Here is a 17828-nt window from a genome sequence, read left to right on the forward strand (position 1 = left end):
AATACCTGGTAGTTGTATAATCTCATGGTCAAAGGAATAGTATAAATGACAATGGAAAAGCTTCGCAATTGGAACTATGTAACACGATTAATTGCTACGCTTTGGTTAGGTCAAGTCCATCATATTATCCTTAATAATATGACCTCGCTAATAAAGTGACACCATGTCCATGGTTAAGGAAACCAATAACCAACACTTACTTTACGAACTAGTATAGAGGCATACTAGGGACACTTCATTTGTTTTTGCACACAATTATTCTGTTTCCGAATAATACAAACAAGCATGGTGAAAAAATAATATCATGAACATGATTTGATGATAATAAATATCCTTTATTATTGCCTCCTGGGCACGACCTCCAACATAATCTTCACGTGACGACGGAAATGTAGGCCGTGTTCGCCAAGCTGCTATGTTGCATCTGGAATCCATACACATGCATGCTTGTGATCCAGTGACCGAACCGACGCATATATGTCCTATCATTCTATGAGGGTATTAAGCAACTCTACGCGCGGGTGTGCTAGGTGAAGTTTGAATAAAAAAATGAGTTATTGGCTTTTGCTTGATCAACAGATCAGGAGTGGTGTTAAGTTTGACGTAGCATAGGTTTTGATCGGCTTAAGCTAGACACTTGTTGTCCTTTCTTTGAGAGAAGACACGACATGTTCATGGTAGAATACATCAGCGTGTCTTTGGGAGAAGTAGTTGCACACTCTATGCTACATCAACGTGATTAATTGTTTGAATTTCTTTTTTTCTATAATAGTTACATAATTAAACAAATTGGCAGGTGAATGTGCCTAACACTCTAGATCCATCAATAAAAATGTTCACAAAATTTTAGAAGGGATAAAAATTGGCACAACTTTTTCTAAATAGGGTAACTAGGATGAAAAATTTCTAAATGGGGTAATTAGAGTCAAAGTTTTCAGAGTAGGGGGTAAAAACTGGAATTTACTCTAATGAATATGACGGAAAATGCAAGGCTTTGGCTTTCTGCCTTTTTGATACACTGAAGGAACATGATTTATTTAGCAATGGTTTTGGTGGTTCTATGGTCTATATGGTGGGCACTGGTACGGGGGCATACGACCGTACCGTCCGCCCATACCAGATCCATGTTTGTAATCTCACCCCAACCGACGTATCCAACGGTGGCGACCATCGGTACGGGCGGGTTTGCCCCATACTGCCCGCCCGTACCGCGTGAGCCATCCACGACAATGAGTTCCAAGTCCCCTATCTACAATGTCTTTTGTTGATAAATAGCTAGAAGAGCTCACTTTGCCTTCGGCATCGACAGCTCCAAAGGCCAAGGCTAAACTAGGGAGGAGGAGAAGCGGTTGAAAGGATCGTATGCCGCACTTAGAGGAGGGGGTGATTAGGTGCTACCCAATTTTTAGTTCTTTTTCAATTAAGGCTTGACACAAAGGTAAATTCTCTAGATATGCAACTATGTGAATTTACCTAGATGACAAGATATACAACTAATAATATTATGACCATGCAATAAAGGATAAGGTAACCGATAGTGAAGCACGCGGAGACACAAGGGATGATTCCTATAGTTCCTTCCTTTTGAGGGGAAGTACGTCTACGTTGGAGGGGTGTGTTCGCCACAAAGGCCTCACCCTATTCTCCGGTGAGCAACACCACAAAGGCCTAGCACAATTGTCCACTAAGGGTTTTCGTCGAGGCGGAAACCGGGCCTTTACAAGGTTCTTGGGGCACACATCCACAACTAAATTGGAGGCTCCCAATAGATGTAACAACACAACAAGATCAAATCAAGTAACAACAACTAGGGTTTCCAAAAGGAACACTAGCAAATGGACCCTCAAGCAAATGAGGGAGAAATGCAAATCGCTTCGGTGAAGATGTAGATCGGGGTCTTCTCCTTAGATTCTCCAAAGATCAAGAGCTTTGGGTGGTTGAGGGAGTAGACCAAGTGATTTTGGTGGCTCAGCTTGAGGGGATGAACTTGGAGAGAATGAGCAACATGAGCTTGGGGAAGTGATACGTCTCCAACGTATCTATAATTTGTGATGTTCCATGCTAGTTTTATGACAATACCTACATGTTTTGTTCATACTTTATGATGTTTTTATGCATTTTCCGGCACTAACCTATTAACAAGATGCCGAAGCGCCAGTTCCTGTTTTCTGCTGTTTTTGGTTTCAGAAATCCTACACAGGAAATATTCTCGGAATTGGACGAAACGAAAGCCCAAGATCTTATATTTCACGGAAGCTTCCAGAGAGCCAGAGAGGGACGAGAGGGGAGCCCTGGGGGGCCCCACCCCACATGGCGGTGCGGCCAAGAGGGGGGGCGCGCCAGCCTATGGGGGGGCCACCCACTGGCTCCTCCGAGGCTGCCCTTCCGCCTATAAAGTCTCCCAGACGTGAAAACCCTAAATCAATAAGCCACGGGACGAGAAAAGTTACGCAGCCGCCGCCATCGAGAAGTCAAGTTCGGGGGACAGAAGTCTCTGTTCCGGCACGCCGCCGGGACGGGGAAGTGCCCCCGGAAGCCATCTCCATCGACATCACCGCCATCTTCATCGCCATCGATGTCTCCCATGATGAGGAGGGAGTAGTTCTCCCCCGAGGCTGAGGGCTCTACCGGTAGCTATGTGGTTAATCTCTCTCTCATGTACCCCAATACAATGATCTCATGAACTGCCTTGAATGATTGAGATCCATATGATGAGCTTTGTATCACTATTAATCTATGTGCTACTCTAGTGATGTTATTAAAGTAGTCTATTCCTCCTTCATGATGTAAAGGTGATGGTGTGTGCATCATGTAGTTCTTGGCGTAGGTTATGATTGTAATCTCTTGTAGATTATGGAGTTAACTATTACTATGATAGTATTGATGTGATCTATTCCCCCTTTCATAGCTATTGGTGACGGTGTGTATGCTATGTTAGTACTCGGTCTAAATTGCAACGGTCTATTATGCTCTAGAGGTTACTTAAATATGAACTCCGTATGTTGTGGAGCTTGTTAACTCCGGCTTGAGGGAGCTCTTGTAGCCCTACACAATGAATGGTGCTTGTTATCCAACAAGAGAGTGTATGTAGCACAAGTGAGGAGAAGTTATTTATTTATTATGTGATCAATGTTGAGAGTGTCCACTAGTAAAAGTAGGATCCCTAGGCCTTGTTTCCAATACTGCAAACACCGCTTACTTACTCTTCTACTGCATGTTTACTTGCTGCCATATTTATTTCAGATTGTTATTACCACTCATATTCATCTATACCACCTGCGTTTTAATATCTCTTCGCCGAACTAGTGCACCTGTACATCTGATAAGTGTATTGGGTGTGTTGGGGACACAGGAGACTTCTTGTATCTTAATTGCAGGGTTGCTTGAGAGGAATATCTTTGACCTCTACCTCCCCGAGTTCGATAAACCTTGGGTGATTCACTTAAGGAAACTTTGTCGCTGTTCTACAAACCTCCGCTCTTGGAGGCCCAACACTGTCTACGGGAATAGAAGCGTGCGTAGACATCAAGCTATTTTCTGGCGCCGTTGCCGGGGAGGTAAGGTAAAAGGTATTCACATCCTCCGACTACTAAGCTATTTCCTAGCACTGTTGCCGGTGTGTGAGTGCTCAAAAACAACAAAAAATTTGGTGAGCTTTTTAATCTTTTTCCTGAGTTAGAATTGTTTGATGCGAAAATTAAAAAACCTATGGAACCTTATTTGCATGCTAGTAGCAATGTTATTAGTATGAACACAATTACTGCTAATGCTATGGAAAAGTCTAAGCTTGGGGAAGCTAGTTTTCATGATCTAATTAGCTTTCCAGCTTTAGGGGAGAAAATTTGCTCTGATAATACTTTAACTCCCATATGCGATAACTCTAATGATGCTTGTGATATTTTAAATCCACCTACTGAAAATATTCCTTTCAAGATACCTATGAAAATTATTGAACTTGTTGTGGATAACTCGCTATGAAGGGGATGGAGCTGTCCAGTCCCGAAGATCATTTACTTGTTTTTACATGAATTATGCGGGTTATTCAAGTGTGCAGGTATTTCTATGGATGAAGTTAGGAAGAAATTATTCTCTATGTCGTTTGTCCGGTAAAGCGGCGCATTGGTATAAACTCTTTGAAGGATGGGCATTCTCTTGATTGGAAGGATATTGTGCCTCTCTTTTATTCTAAATTTTATCCTCCTCATGAAGTGCATATTGATAGGAATTACATTTATAACTTTTATCCTCGTGATGGAGAGAGTATTTCCCAAGCGTGGGGGAGATTGAAGTCACTAATGCTCAAATGTCCCATTCATGAGCTCCCCCGTAATGTTATTACTAATAATTTTTATGCAAGGCTTTCAGGACACCACAAGGACTATCTAGATGCCTGTTTGGAAGGATCTTTCACAAGCAAGGAGGTTGAAGCTAGATGGGATCTTCTTGAAAGAATTCAAAGCAATATTGAAGATTGGGAGAATGACAAAGGTAAGGAATCAGGTATAAACTACGAGTATGATTGCATTAATTCTTTCGCTCAAACTGCTGATTTTCAAGAGCTTAGTGCTAAATATGGTCTTGATCCTCAAATTATGGTCAATTGCTATAGAGCCTTTGCTTCTCATATTAATGTTCCCAAAGAAAATTGGTACATGTATCATGAGCCTTTTAAAGACACTTGCATGGAAAATGAAATTGTTGTTAATGATTGCAATAAACATGCTCAAACTTCTTAAAATGCTATTTCCTATAAGCATGTTAATTTTTGTGGAGTTCATAGACCTTGTGAAAAGAATAAAATTGAAGAAGAATATTGTATCCATCACAAGAATGAAAAAAACTAGAAAGTGGTCTAGGGCTCTAGATGTTCTTGGTAAAAAAGTTTGTGCCCTCTATCCATTTATTTGTGAACTTTGCCATAAAGTGGGTCATTTTAATTTTCAATGCTCCTCCAATGATAATTCGAACCTTATGAGTGCTGCAAATTTGTATTGTGATGATGAAATCGCTCCTAATCAGCAAGATGAACTTACTTTATTTTTGGTGTGTGAAGAGTTATTGAGAAAAACTTCTTTGGTGGATATGAGTGCTCTTGATATTAACAGTGTCCTGCATGAGTGTCTTTCTTATTGCATTGATAATTGCCACACAAATACTTACATACAAAATATTTTAGAAGATGACACTTTGCCAAAATATGATAGGACCGCTGTGTGTTTCAAACTTATTAATGAAAAGGAGGAATCCTCCCAAGTTTCTTCTATTGTTTCTGGAAATAAAGCAGGTTATGTGGAGAAGCCTCCCTTCAAGCCTCTTCCTCCTAAAGAAGGGAACAAGGAGAAGGAAAAGAAAAAGAAGAAGGGAACGAAGAAGAGGAAGAAGAGGGGGAATAAGAAGAAAGAGGTAACGGCATATCCCCGCGTGTATGAGATAACGATAGGTAACCGTAAGTATGTTGCTCCTAATGATTATTATGATAATGAATCTGAGTACAATGATCTTCCTATGCCCTTTAACCATATTAGTGATCATGATTTGGAAGAGCACACTACCTTTGATATTGGAAATCTCTTTGGTACCGATTATGAAAGTAATGATGTTAGCACTATTCATGTTCCCTCAAACGTTGATATTGAAAGCTCTAAGCTTGGGGATGTTGTGCTTTAAGATCCTATATTTGAGACCTTTACTTTTAGTGAAATGATGATATTATATATTCTGGTTTAGATAATCGTTATAGAGATGGATATGACACATGTTATAATTATCCTTATGAAACTTGTCATAGTTATGATGGGATTGCCAAAAACCATTCCCTTAGTATGCAACTTGTTTACCATGTTCAAATTCTTGATAATGATCCTGCTCCAATTACTATTAATGAGGAGAGTTTTTCTTATGCCAAAAATAATGATACTTTTATGCACATGAACCATGATAAGAATGTTTTAAGTGATGGATATATTGTGGATTTCATCAATGATGCTATTGAAAGTTATTATGAGAGAGGGAAACGTGGTTATATGCATCTTAATAATATTAAGTTTCCCCTCTTTATGTTGAGAATTTTGAAGTTACTCGTGTTTTATCTTCTTATGCTTGTCACTTTGTTCTTCATGAATTTATTTGTGTACAAGATTCCTTTTCATAGGAAGTGGGTTAGGCTTAAATGTGTTTTGAATTTGCTTCTTGATGCTCTCTTTTGCTTCAAACTCTTATTTCTTGCGAGAGCATCGTTAAAATTACTGAGCCCATCTTAATGGCTATAAAGAAAGCACTTCTTGGGGGATAACCCATGTTTTTATTTTGCTACTGTTTTGTTGTGTCTTGGAAGTTTAACTACTATAGCAACCTCTCCTTATCTTTATTTTATCGCATTGTTGTGCCAAGTAAAGTCTCTAATAGTAAAGTTGATACTAGATTTGGATTGCTGCGCGAAGCATGATTTCTACATCGTCACGAATTTGCGTAGGTCTCTCTGTGGAAGAATCAAAAAAATCTTCCAATTTACGTGCGTGATCCTCAGATATGTACGCAACTTTCATTAGTTTTGAGCTTTTCCATCTGAGCCTGTTAAGTGCCTCTAAAAAAATCGTCTTTACGAACTGTTCTGTTTTGACAGATTCTGCCTTTTATTTCGCATTGCCTCTTTTGCTATGTTGAATGGATTTCTTTGTTCCATTAACTTTCAGTAGCTTTGGGCAATGTCCAGAAATATTAAGAATGATTGTGTCCCCTCTGAACATGTGAATTTTTGATCATGCACTAACCCTCTAATGAGTTTGCTTTGAGTTTGGTGTGGAGGAAGTTTTCAAGGATCAAGAGAGGAGGATGATACAATATGATCAAGAAGAGTGAAAAATCTAAGCTTGGGGATGCCCCCGTGGTTCATCCTGCATATTTCAAGAAGACTCAAGCATCTAAGCTTGGGGATGCCCAAGGCATCCCCTTCTTCATCGACAACTTATCAGGTCACCTCTAGTGAAACTATATTTTTATTCAGTCACATCTTATGTACTTTACTTGGAGCGTCTGATTGCTTTTATTTTTGTTTTTGTTTGAATAAACTCGGATCCTAGCATTCTTTGTGTGGGAGAAATACACGCTCCGCTGTTTCATATGAACACTGGTGTTCTTAGCTTTACTTTTAATGTTCATGGCGAAGGTTGAAACTGCTTCGTTCATTGTTATATGGTTGGAAACAGAAAATGCTTCATGTGGTAATTGGTATATTGTCTTGAATAATTTGATACTTGGCAATTGTTGTGCTCAAATAGATCACGTTTAAGCTCTTGCATCATGTAATTTGCACCTATTAATGAAGAACTACATAGAGCTTGTTGAAATTTGGTTTGCATGATTGGTCTCTCTAAGGTCTAGATATTTTCTGGTGAAGTGTTTGAACAACAAGGAAGACAGTGTAGAGTCTTATAATGCTTGCAATATGTTCTTATGTAAGTTTTGCTGTACCGGTTCATACTTGTGTTTGCTTCAAACAACCTTGCTAGCCAAAGCCTTGTACTGAGAGGAAATACTTCTCGTGCATCCAAAACCTTGAGCCAAAACCTATGCAATTTATGTCCACCATACCTACCTACTATGTGGTATTTTTCTGCCATTCCAAGTAAACAGTGGCGGACCTTGCAGAAAAACGCTGGGGGGGCCAAACTATAACATGACATGAAATTTAATTTTGAAAGACAAAATCAAGTGGCAATGATAAGCTAGAATTTGTAGCATGTTCAGAAACTTCTATATTTTAAATTGATATTGTCTACAAAATATATTTCCGATGTCAATATATGCATAAGCTACTCCAAAAGAACTAAAACAGAATAAACTATATACTAACTAACCAATGATTTTCACTCCAGATCAAGTCTTTTTTTTTGCGCCCGTGAAATGCAAAAGAATATCATCGTAGATGCATTTCTCTGCAATTTCTCCCTCTATATTTACTAGCAAGCTGTTGGCAAGAAACTCATCCTCCATTTTATTATGCATCCTTGTCTTGATGATCTTCAAAGTTGAAAATGCGCGTTCAGCGCTTGCCGTAGAAACTGGCAGAGTCACAACCAATCGGAGCAACCTATCAATTAGGTTGTAGATAGAACTTCGCCCACTTTCAACAAGGCAGCGACAAAGCTTTGTCAATGTTGATACTTTTTCATCTCATTATCATTGGAAGCATCCACAATAAAATGTTTGAGTTGCTGCTCTAGACCATAAATTTCTTGTTGATTGAAATCAGCGGGATAATATTTCTTCACCATCTCGCAAATGTCATCAGCTTTGAAAGATCTAAATGTATTTGCAGGGATCAAAGTAGCACTAGTAGAGAGGAGATCCGTTACCTTCCGATTGAACCGGAATTCTAGGTCATGAAGTTGAGTATCAAGTGTTGCACGAAATACCTCCACTCGAAAATAATGCTCCTTCGTAAAACAATCCGGTTGGCGGCGAGCACGACCACCACGTAGAATGTGAGTTTCCTCCAAATCTGGAATATCAATGGAATGGTTTGCACAAAACTCAACAACTCGAAAAAAGAAGGCTTCCCAGCCATCATCTGATCTCATCTCATTAAGGCGGACCTTTGTTGAGAACACTAGACGCATGGGATTTACTATATCTTGTGATTTCTTTTGCAAAGCTTGGCCAAGATCTTCGGTAATCTCCAATATTTCTTGCATCAAACATAAGAGAAGAATGAACTCAAAAGAGGACAAGTAGATGAAAGCGGTATCTCCATCTGCACGAATTGATCCAGCTGATCCATCCGAAGCTATTTTCTGAAGCACTAAACTTACTGCATTAAACATGGCTTTTAGGCTAGATATCGAACCCAAGTGTGAACCCCATCTTGTGTCACCAGGTCGTTTTAGTGCACGTATTTGGTTTGCACCTTGACCGGTTTCAATGTCATCAATAGCTAGTAACCGAGCTAGTTCATCCAACTGAGCATCATGAAGCTCGTCATGACGCTTCGCGGAGGAGTCAACGGTGTTAACAATGAACAGAAGTTTCTGAAAAAATTGAGCCACAAGAACCACTTCCTTGGATGCAGCCACTAGCGCAAGTTGCAAACGATGAGCATAGCAATGGACATAATATGCATATGGGCATTCACGAAGAAAAAGAGCTTGCAATCCATTGAACTCTCCCCTCATATTACTAGCCCCATCATACCCCTGGCCACGAAGGTTTTGAACATCAAAAGCATTTTTGGATAACACGGAGCTCAATACCTCTTTAAGTGTCGCGGCTTTGGTGCTTGTCACATGTATCAAGTCAAAGAACCGCTCTTGCAATATACCATCTTTATCCACAAATCTGAGAACCAATGCCATCTGCTCCCTTTTTGCTACATCACAAGTCTCATCCACCAGAATAGCAAACTTGGAATCCCCAATCTCTTCACGAATATGGTTCCTAACTTTAAATGCATAAATTCCCAAAATCTCTTGTTGAATCTTCGGCGCAATGTATTGTTCATTGTATTTTGCATCTCTAATAACTTCTGCGATCTCTGGGTTGAATTCTGCAAGAAGCTTTCTTAACTCAAGAAAGTTCCCTTGGTTCTTCGACTCGAGTCTGTCTCATCATGGCCTCTAAAAGCACATGATTGTGAGGTGAGCCACTTAACGGTTGCAATAGAGATTTTCACCCTTAACTTGTTCCTTTCTATATCCCTACGGTTGCCTCTCTGCTGCAATATGTTGTATATGTGCTTGCCGATTCAACAAATCTCGGCATGCTTTGGTAGCATTGTTGTGCTCAGAGCAAGGTTCAGAACCTAAGTGGCTTAAGAATGCGCACTTCCTTCCATTATTGACCTTCTTCCAATTGGAAAATCCATGAACTGTGAATACATCTGAACCACCTCTCTTGTTCTTATTTTTGCTAAACAAAAAGCAAAATAAGCAATATGCTTGATGGTGGCTCTCCGAGTACTCCAACCATGAGGGAAACATACCAAACCAATTGTACTGAAAGCGACGTTGATGGCCTTCTGTTCCAGAAGCTTTGTAATTCCGCAAACGGGGCTGCATAGGGCCTAGCTTTAGATACGCTCGCCGCACTTCATCTCTTTGATCATGTGGATATTGCCAAATCTGTGGACGTAGTGCCGGATCCCGCTCCAAGAATTCGGTACCACGGAATACTGCTTCATTTGTGTGAGTTTTCTGCCCTTGTTCTTCATGACTCTGCTGTCCAAATTCGAGCAACAAAAGAGGTGGCTGAACAGGTGTTTCTTGAAATTGCGTTTCTTCTGATTCTGGTTCAGGTACTTCTTCTATTTCTTGAGCTTCACAGTCAACTCTCTTCCTTTTGAAAAATGAATCAATCTTTTTGTCTTTAACCATCTCCTCCTCGTTGCAGTTTTACAAAACAACCTGTAAGCAAAAGAGGAATCTCATGACCTAATTTGATCTATCCCAATTTTAATGTAAAATTCCCAACAAATAATTGTGCAATCAGGTAAGTAAAGCAAAATAGGATCACAAAATCACCCAAGGAAGAGGGAAAGAAGAAAAATCTGAGCACTAAATTACCTTGCCGGAGCAAATAGGAGCCGAACCGAGCCACTGCTGCTGGCTGCAGGAGTGCGGCACACCGCGGACGGCGCTGGCGACCAACCTAAATTACCTTGCCGGCCTCCCGCCGGCCAACCTCTGCCACCCGCCGCAGTTGTGACCCGCCGGCCAGTCGTCCGTGCCGCCGCCGTCGAAGGAGCCCCAGGGAAACGAGAACGAATCGAGAACACAGAACAGGACGAGTTGAGAAGCTACGTGATTTCAGTCTCCTTCCAAAACAGGCCTAAATAGCTAATGGGCTCTAGAGACTAATGGGCTATATGGGTAGTAGTAGTTTTTTTGCAAATTCGTTGGGGGGGCCACGGCCCACTTTGGCCCCCATGAAGGTCCGCCTGTGCAAGTAAATACTTCATGTGCTACCTTTAAACAATTCAAAAGTTATTATCTCTTATTTGTGTCAATGTTTTATAGCTCATGAGGAAGTATGTGGTGTTTTATCTTTCGATCTTGTCATTTACTTCTGACAGACTTTCACCAATGGACTAGTGGCTCATCCGCTTATCCAATAATTTTGCAAAAAGAGCTAGCAATGGGGTTCCCAGCCCCAATTAATTAACTTGCATTAATGATTCTCTTCACATGCCTTGCCCTGATCAATCAGTAAGCAACTTAATTTTGCAAAAAAAAGAAAAAAAAAGACACTCCTCCATGGTATGAGAATGTTGGAAGGCACCCGAGGATTCGGTTAGCCATGGCTTGTGTAAGCAAAAGGTTGGGAGGAGTGTCATCTATAAATAATGAAACTAAAATACATGTGTAAACAAAACGAGAAGAGGGATGATCTACCTTCGTTGGTAGAGATAACGTCCTTCATGGGAGCCGCTCTTGAAAGTCTGGTTGATAAGGTAGTTAGAGTACACGCTACCATTCGTTGACAACAACAAACACCTCTCAAAACTTTACTTTTATGCTCTCTATATGATTTCAAAACTTGAAAAGCTCTAGCACATGATTTAATCCATGCTTCCCTCTGTGAAGGGCCATTCTTTTACTTTATGTTGAGTCAGTTTACCTACTTCTTTCTATCTTAGAAGCAAACACTTGTGTCAACTGTGTGCATTGATTCCTACATACTTGCTTATTTGCATTCATCATATTACTTTGTGTTGACAATTATCCATGAGATATGCATGTTGAAGTTGAAAGCAACTGCTGAAACTTATATCTTCCTTTGTGTTGCTTCAAAACTCTCTACTAAGAATTTATTGCTTTATGAGTTAACTCCTATGCAAGTCTTATCGATGCTTGTCTTGAAAGTACTATTCATGAAAAGTCTTTGCTATATGATTCAGTTGTTTAATCATTGTCTTTACCATTGCTTCGAATCACTTCATTCATTTCATATGCTTTACAATAGTATTAATCAAGATTATGATAGCATGTCACTTCAGAAATTATCCTTGTTATTGTTTACCTACTCGAGGGCGAGTAGGAACTAAGCTTGGGGATGCTTGATACGTCTCCAACGTATCTATAATTTCTGATGTTCCATGCTAGTTTTATGACAATACCTACATGTTTTTTTCATACTTTATGATGTTTTTATGCATTTTCCGGCACTAACCTATTAACAAGATGCCGAAGCGCCAGTTCCTGTTTTCTGCTGTTTTTGGTTTCAGAAATCCTACACAGGAAATATTCTCGGAATTGGACGAAACGAAAGCCCAAGATCTTATATTTCACGGAAGCTTCCAGAGAGCCAGAGAGGGACCAGAGGGTAGCCCTGGGGGCCCCACCCCACATGGCGGCACGGCCAAGAGGGGGGGGGGGGGCGCCAGCCTATGGGGGGCCACCCCTGGCTCCTCCGAGGCTGCCCTTCCGCCTATAAAGTCTCCCAGACGTGAAAACCCTAAATCAATAAGCTACGGGATGAGAAAAGTTACGCAGCCGCCGCCATCGCGAAGTCAAGTTCGGGGGACAGAAGTCTCTGTTCCGGCACGCCGCCGGGACGGGGAAGTGCCCCCGGAAGCCATCTCCATCGACATCACCGCCATCTTCATCGCCATCGCTGTCTCCCATGATGAGGAGGGAGTAGTTCTCCCCCGAGGCTGAGGGCTCTACCGGTAGCTATGTGGTTAATCTCTCTCTCATGTACCCCAATACAATGATCTCATGAACTGCCTTGAATGATTGAGATCCATATGATGTTCTTTGTATCACTATTAATCTATGTGCTACTCTAGTGATGTTATTAAAGTAGTCTATTCCTCCTTCATAATGTAAAGGTGACGGTGTGTGCATCATGTAGTTCTTGGCGTAGGTTATGATTGTAATCTCTTGTAGATTATGGAGTTAACTATTACTATGATAGTATTGATGTGATCTATTCCCCCTTTCATAGCTATTGGTGACGGTGTGTATGCTATGTTAGTACTCGGTCTAAATTGCAACGGTCTATTATGCTCTAGAGGTTACTTAAATATGAACTCCGTATGTTGTGGAGCTTGTTAACTCCGGCTTGAGGGAGCTCTTGTAGCCCTACACAATGAATGGTGTTTGTTATCCAACAAGAGAGTGTATGTAGCACAAGTGAGGAGAAGTTATTTATTTATTATGTGATCAATGTTGAGAGTGTCCACTAGTGAAAGCAGGATTCCTAGGCCTTGTTTCCAATACTGCAAACACCGCTTACTTACTGTTCTACTGCATGTTTACTTGCTGCCATATTTATTTCAGATTGTTATTACCACTCATATTCATCTATACCACCTGCGTTTTAATATCTCTTCGCCGAACTAGTGCACCTATACATCTGACAAGTGTATTGGGTGTGTTGGGGATACAATAGACTTCTTGTATCGTAATTGCAGGGTTGCTTGAGAGGAATATCTTTGACCTCTACCTCCCTGAGTTCGATAAACCTTGGGTGATTCACTTAAGGGAAACTTGCTGTTGTTCTACAAACCTCTGCTCTTGGAGGCCCAACACTGTCTACAGGAATAGAAGCGTGCGTAGACATCAGGAAGTAGGGGGTATTCCGGTCCCCCAGAATATCCGGTGCAACGTAAAATATACAACCAAATTTCCGGGCCAAATCCAGTAGCCCCAGACCCTTAAGTCCTTAGCCGATTTTCAGGGGCCGGATATTTGCAAATATCCGACCCCGGAATATATGGCCTGGGCAACTTTGCTCCTTCCTTTTTCTTGCTTTTCAACATGAATACAATCATAGATTAAATCTGCACCATTTCAACGCACATCAAGGTATCACACATGTTATCATCAAACACACAAAACCATAATGTTGGAGAGATGTTCTTTCAATCACCCCCTTTTTGGTATTTGATGAAAACATACGGATTTGCAATAAAATCACTAGTATGACCATCATGTTGACAAAAGATAGAGGCACTCCCCCTACATGTATGCATATAAGTAATTTGCATTTGAATACAAATGCACCACACATAGGTATGAGAGGCCTCGAAACATAAGCTAGACAACATGAATAACAACATGAGACATAATCACATATAGTTGAGACATTGTTGAGATAGAGATCATACCAATATGGTGATATAGAATACCGAATACCATAAGTCACACACCATATAATAATGCATAGTATCAACATATAGAATATAGAATACCGAAATCCATTTCTCGCAACCCATACCGCAAGCCCATAAAATAGTTCAACATAACCAACATAATGAAACACAAATGTTCAACAAATAAAAGGGACACAAGCTCTCAAAGAGTGGTGAACGCATATGCTTGTGCCCGCCCATGCAAATCCCGGAGAATCCCTAAATAGAACTACTTCTCCCCCTTTGGCATCGAAACGCCAAAAAGGGAAAAGAGCGATGCTACATGCCCCAAGGGAATCACTCCGAGCCCGTCTCAGACTCAGACTCGTCTACACTGTCCTCGGCAGGAGCTAGAGAGGCGCCAGAGATACTACTCCTCAGAAGACTCTGCTCAATCTCAGACCAGTGAACCTGAGAGGAGTGCCAACTGCTGTAGGTAGGATGGACAAGAGGCTGAGGAAGAGAAACTTGCTCACCACTGAGCTTATGAAGAATGACCGCCTGAGTATGCGGGATGTCGGCGCGCTCACGACTATCCTAGAAGTTCTCCTTGTGGATCTCAACGTTCATGCACAGAACATTCCTCTGAAATCAGTTCAACTTCTTCACCTCCTTCTGATGAAAGGAGAAGTAGCCGAACGACCGTGGGCGGTGCCACTAGAACAAGCATCTCCCATAAACGAACCAACAATAGGGGCAGCAGGGGAAGCTTGCTTACTCTTCACATATGGCTTCTTGACCTTATGGTCCACATGAGGATACAAACTCAAATCCTCAGCCACATCAATGTTATCAAGAAGAAGCTGAATGTATGGTGCATATGGAAGAGAAGTCTGGGATACCATAGCATCAAAGATCTCATGAAAGATATAGTCCATCACATCAACAGTGAAATCTCTAGTCTAATCACCATCTTGTGCACACTCACAAGCTAGATCAAGAAGGTTCACTAGTGCACCGCGAATAGCATCATTGTTCCCACCACTTGGAGCAATGGTGGACCAGAAGAAGCGAAGGAGCTGATCATATATAGGAAGTAGGCCAGTAGTAGTGCCAACAGATCCAGACACTTTATATAGATCATAAAGTGTGTCCTTAGCTAAGCGGTTAGGATGATGGAGATGGTGACCACTACTGAAAGGATAGCCAAGCAACTCAGCAAACTTGTGGAAAGTGGCCTCACATGGAGAAGAGCCAGACATCCACTTCACAGTGCGGTGATCATCCTTCTTGATAACAAGACTGGCGTAGAACTGCTGGATGAGGGGAATACTGTAGTTACACTTGATCTTCATAATCTTGTGCAACCACATCCTCTCTGTCACCCAAATTGCATCTGCAAAGTGACTGTTGTCTGAGAGCTGATCTAGATCAATAGGTTGCATTGGCCTCACTTTTGGCTTCGGTTCATAGATATCCTTAAAGATGAATAGCGGCTCCATGCACCAAAAACGGGGGTCCTCAATGTCAAACTCCCGCTCCACGTCCTCATACCAGTCCTTTTGCCTAATAGCAACATAGGCAACAGAGTCCATCTCCTTGTAATTAGGCCTTGTGTCCTTGCCTTTACGCGGCATGCATGGTGGCAGACTTCCTTGGAGATGACTGACCAATATCCTCATTGGAATGAGCAGAGCGAGGGAGATGCCTTAGACATTCAGAATGCGAACCACCTGTGATATGACATAGAGGGATAACATGTAGGAAAGTGAGCTCATAAGTCATGAAGGATACAACAGAATACTATATATACATACTAGGAGTCGATAAAGTTTGAGACATGGTAGTTCAAAAAGGAATGCAATAGGAAAAACATTCCCAGGCCGGATATTCCGGTGGTTCCAGGAGCGAATAATCCAGCCCGCGTCAGGACCAGATAATCTGGCCTGACGAATCATCACACAAATTTGAACAAAATCCTGTCTAGCAACAGATCGGCTACATAGCATGTGAATGTAGTATACTACAAGCAATTTTGAACCACTAGACAAACATATCATCCAAGAAAATACCACATATGAATCGCAACACCTAGGGTTAGGTATTGTGAACCATACCCTCATCCATTGGAGGAACCGCTTGGAGGAGATGGAAGCTAGGAAGGAGGGGATCCCGATCTGGCCAAAAATCTCATGAGGGGCCGGACAGGGACTCTCCGGCGAGGAGGAGGAGTATCGGCGACTGCAGGGAAGGAGAGAGAGTCGTGGGGGTGGGTAATGGTTCGGTGGAACTTCCCTCCGGGCCGAATATTTTGGTCTCCCTTTGGGCCAGATAATCCAGTTTTCTGGAAGAATTCCAGAAAACTGGAAATCTGACCTATCTTTGTTGGGTATTTGTACAATCCCATATATGATACAATATGTTGAATGTCATGCCATGTATAGGGTGCAAATTGACCAATAAGATGAGAAAACTAACAATATCCGACCAATGCCACCCGAGCTCCAAGTTTTAACCAAAACATGACTTGTGAGCAAGATCGAAATGGTTAAAGATGAGAAAAGACTTGGGTTTAGAGGGCACAAACTGTAGATGGTACATGATCACTCAAGTTTGCAAGCTTAGCAAATAAAAGCCAAACATAAGTGAGTTCCCATTAGAACATAAATATGGCAAATAAAGCCCGATGAAATCCAAATAACACCAACTCTTCACAAAGAAGAGGGAGGTGGCCTAGGCCACAGTGTACGAATGTTATGGTATGGCACCGCGAAGATATATCTTGGGTCAAAAACCAATACTCGTCATTGAAGCTCACATATCAACACATGATATAAAGAGAATGATTTCTTACTATTGACATTATGGGGGGAGGGATAGCTCAATAATTTAAACCGCACACCCCTATCTCCATGCCCACATTTAAACCAAATAAAGTTTTGAGAAGAAGGTGTGTTTGCAAGATGGTCAAGCTATACTCCTCGAATCAATGATATTTAGCTCATTCCTCAAATAGCAAAACCTTGCTTCATCAAGAGGCTTCGTGAATATATCGGCGAGTTGGACTTTGGTTGGAACATACCATAACTCAATATCACCACGGGCAACGTGATACCTTATGAAATGATTCCGGATCTCAATATGCTTCATCCTTGAATGTTGCACCGGATTATAGGCAATCTTGATGGCACTTTCATTGTCACATAAAAGAGGCACTTTGTCACAAGTGACACCGTATTCCTGTAAAGTTTGCCTCATACATAACAACTGAGTGCATCCACTTGCGGCGACAACATATTGGGCTTCGGCGGTGGAGAGAGATATACAATTTTGCTTCTTAGAAGACCAACACACCAAGAACCTACCAAGAAATTGGCATGCCCCGGAAGTTGATTTCCTATCATCCTTATCCCCGCCCAATCTGCATCCGTGTATCCACTAAGATAGAAACTTGAGCCTTTAGGATACCAAAGACCATATCTTGGGGTATCAACCAAATATCGAAAGATTCTTTTGAGAGCCATCATGTGGCTCTCCTTAGGAGAAGCTTGATACCTTGCACACACACTAACACTCAACACTTTGTCCAGTCCAGATGTGCAAAGGTAAAGCAAGGATCCAATCATGGAGCGATATAACTTTTGATCCACCTCTTTACCATTGGGATCTAGTGCAAGATGACATTTGGTAACCATTAGAGTGGCTACACCCTTCATGTCCTTCATCTTAAATCTTTTGAGCATGTCTTGGAAATATTTTA

The sequence above is a fragment of the Lolium rigidum genome, chromosome 6, assembly GCF_022539505.1.
Source record: "Lolium rigidum isolate FL_2022 chromosome 6, APGP_CSIRO_Lrig_0.1, whole genome shotgun sequence".
In the NCBI taxonomy this organism is placed as follows: domain Eukaryota; kingdom Viridiplantae; phylum Streptophyta; class Magnoliopsida; order Poales; family Poaceae; genus Lolium; species Lolium rigidum.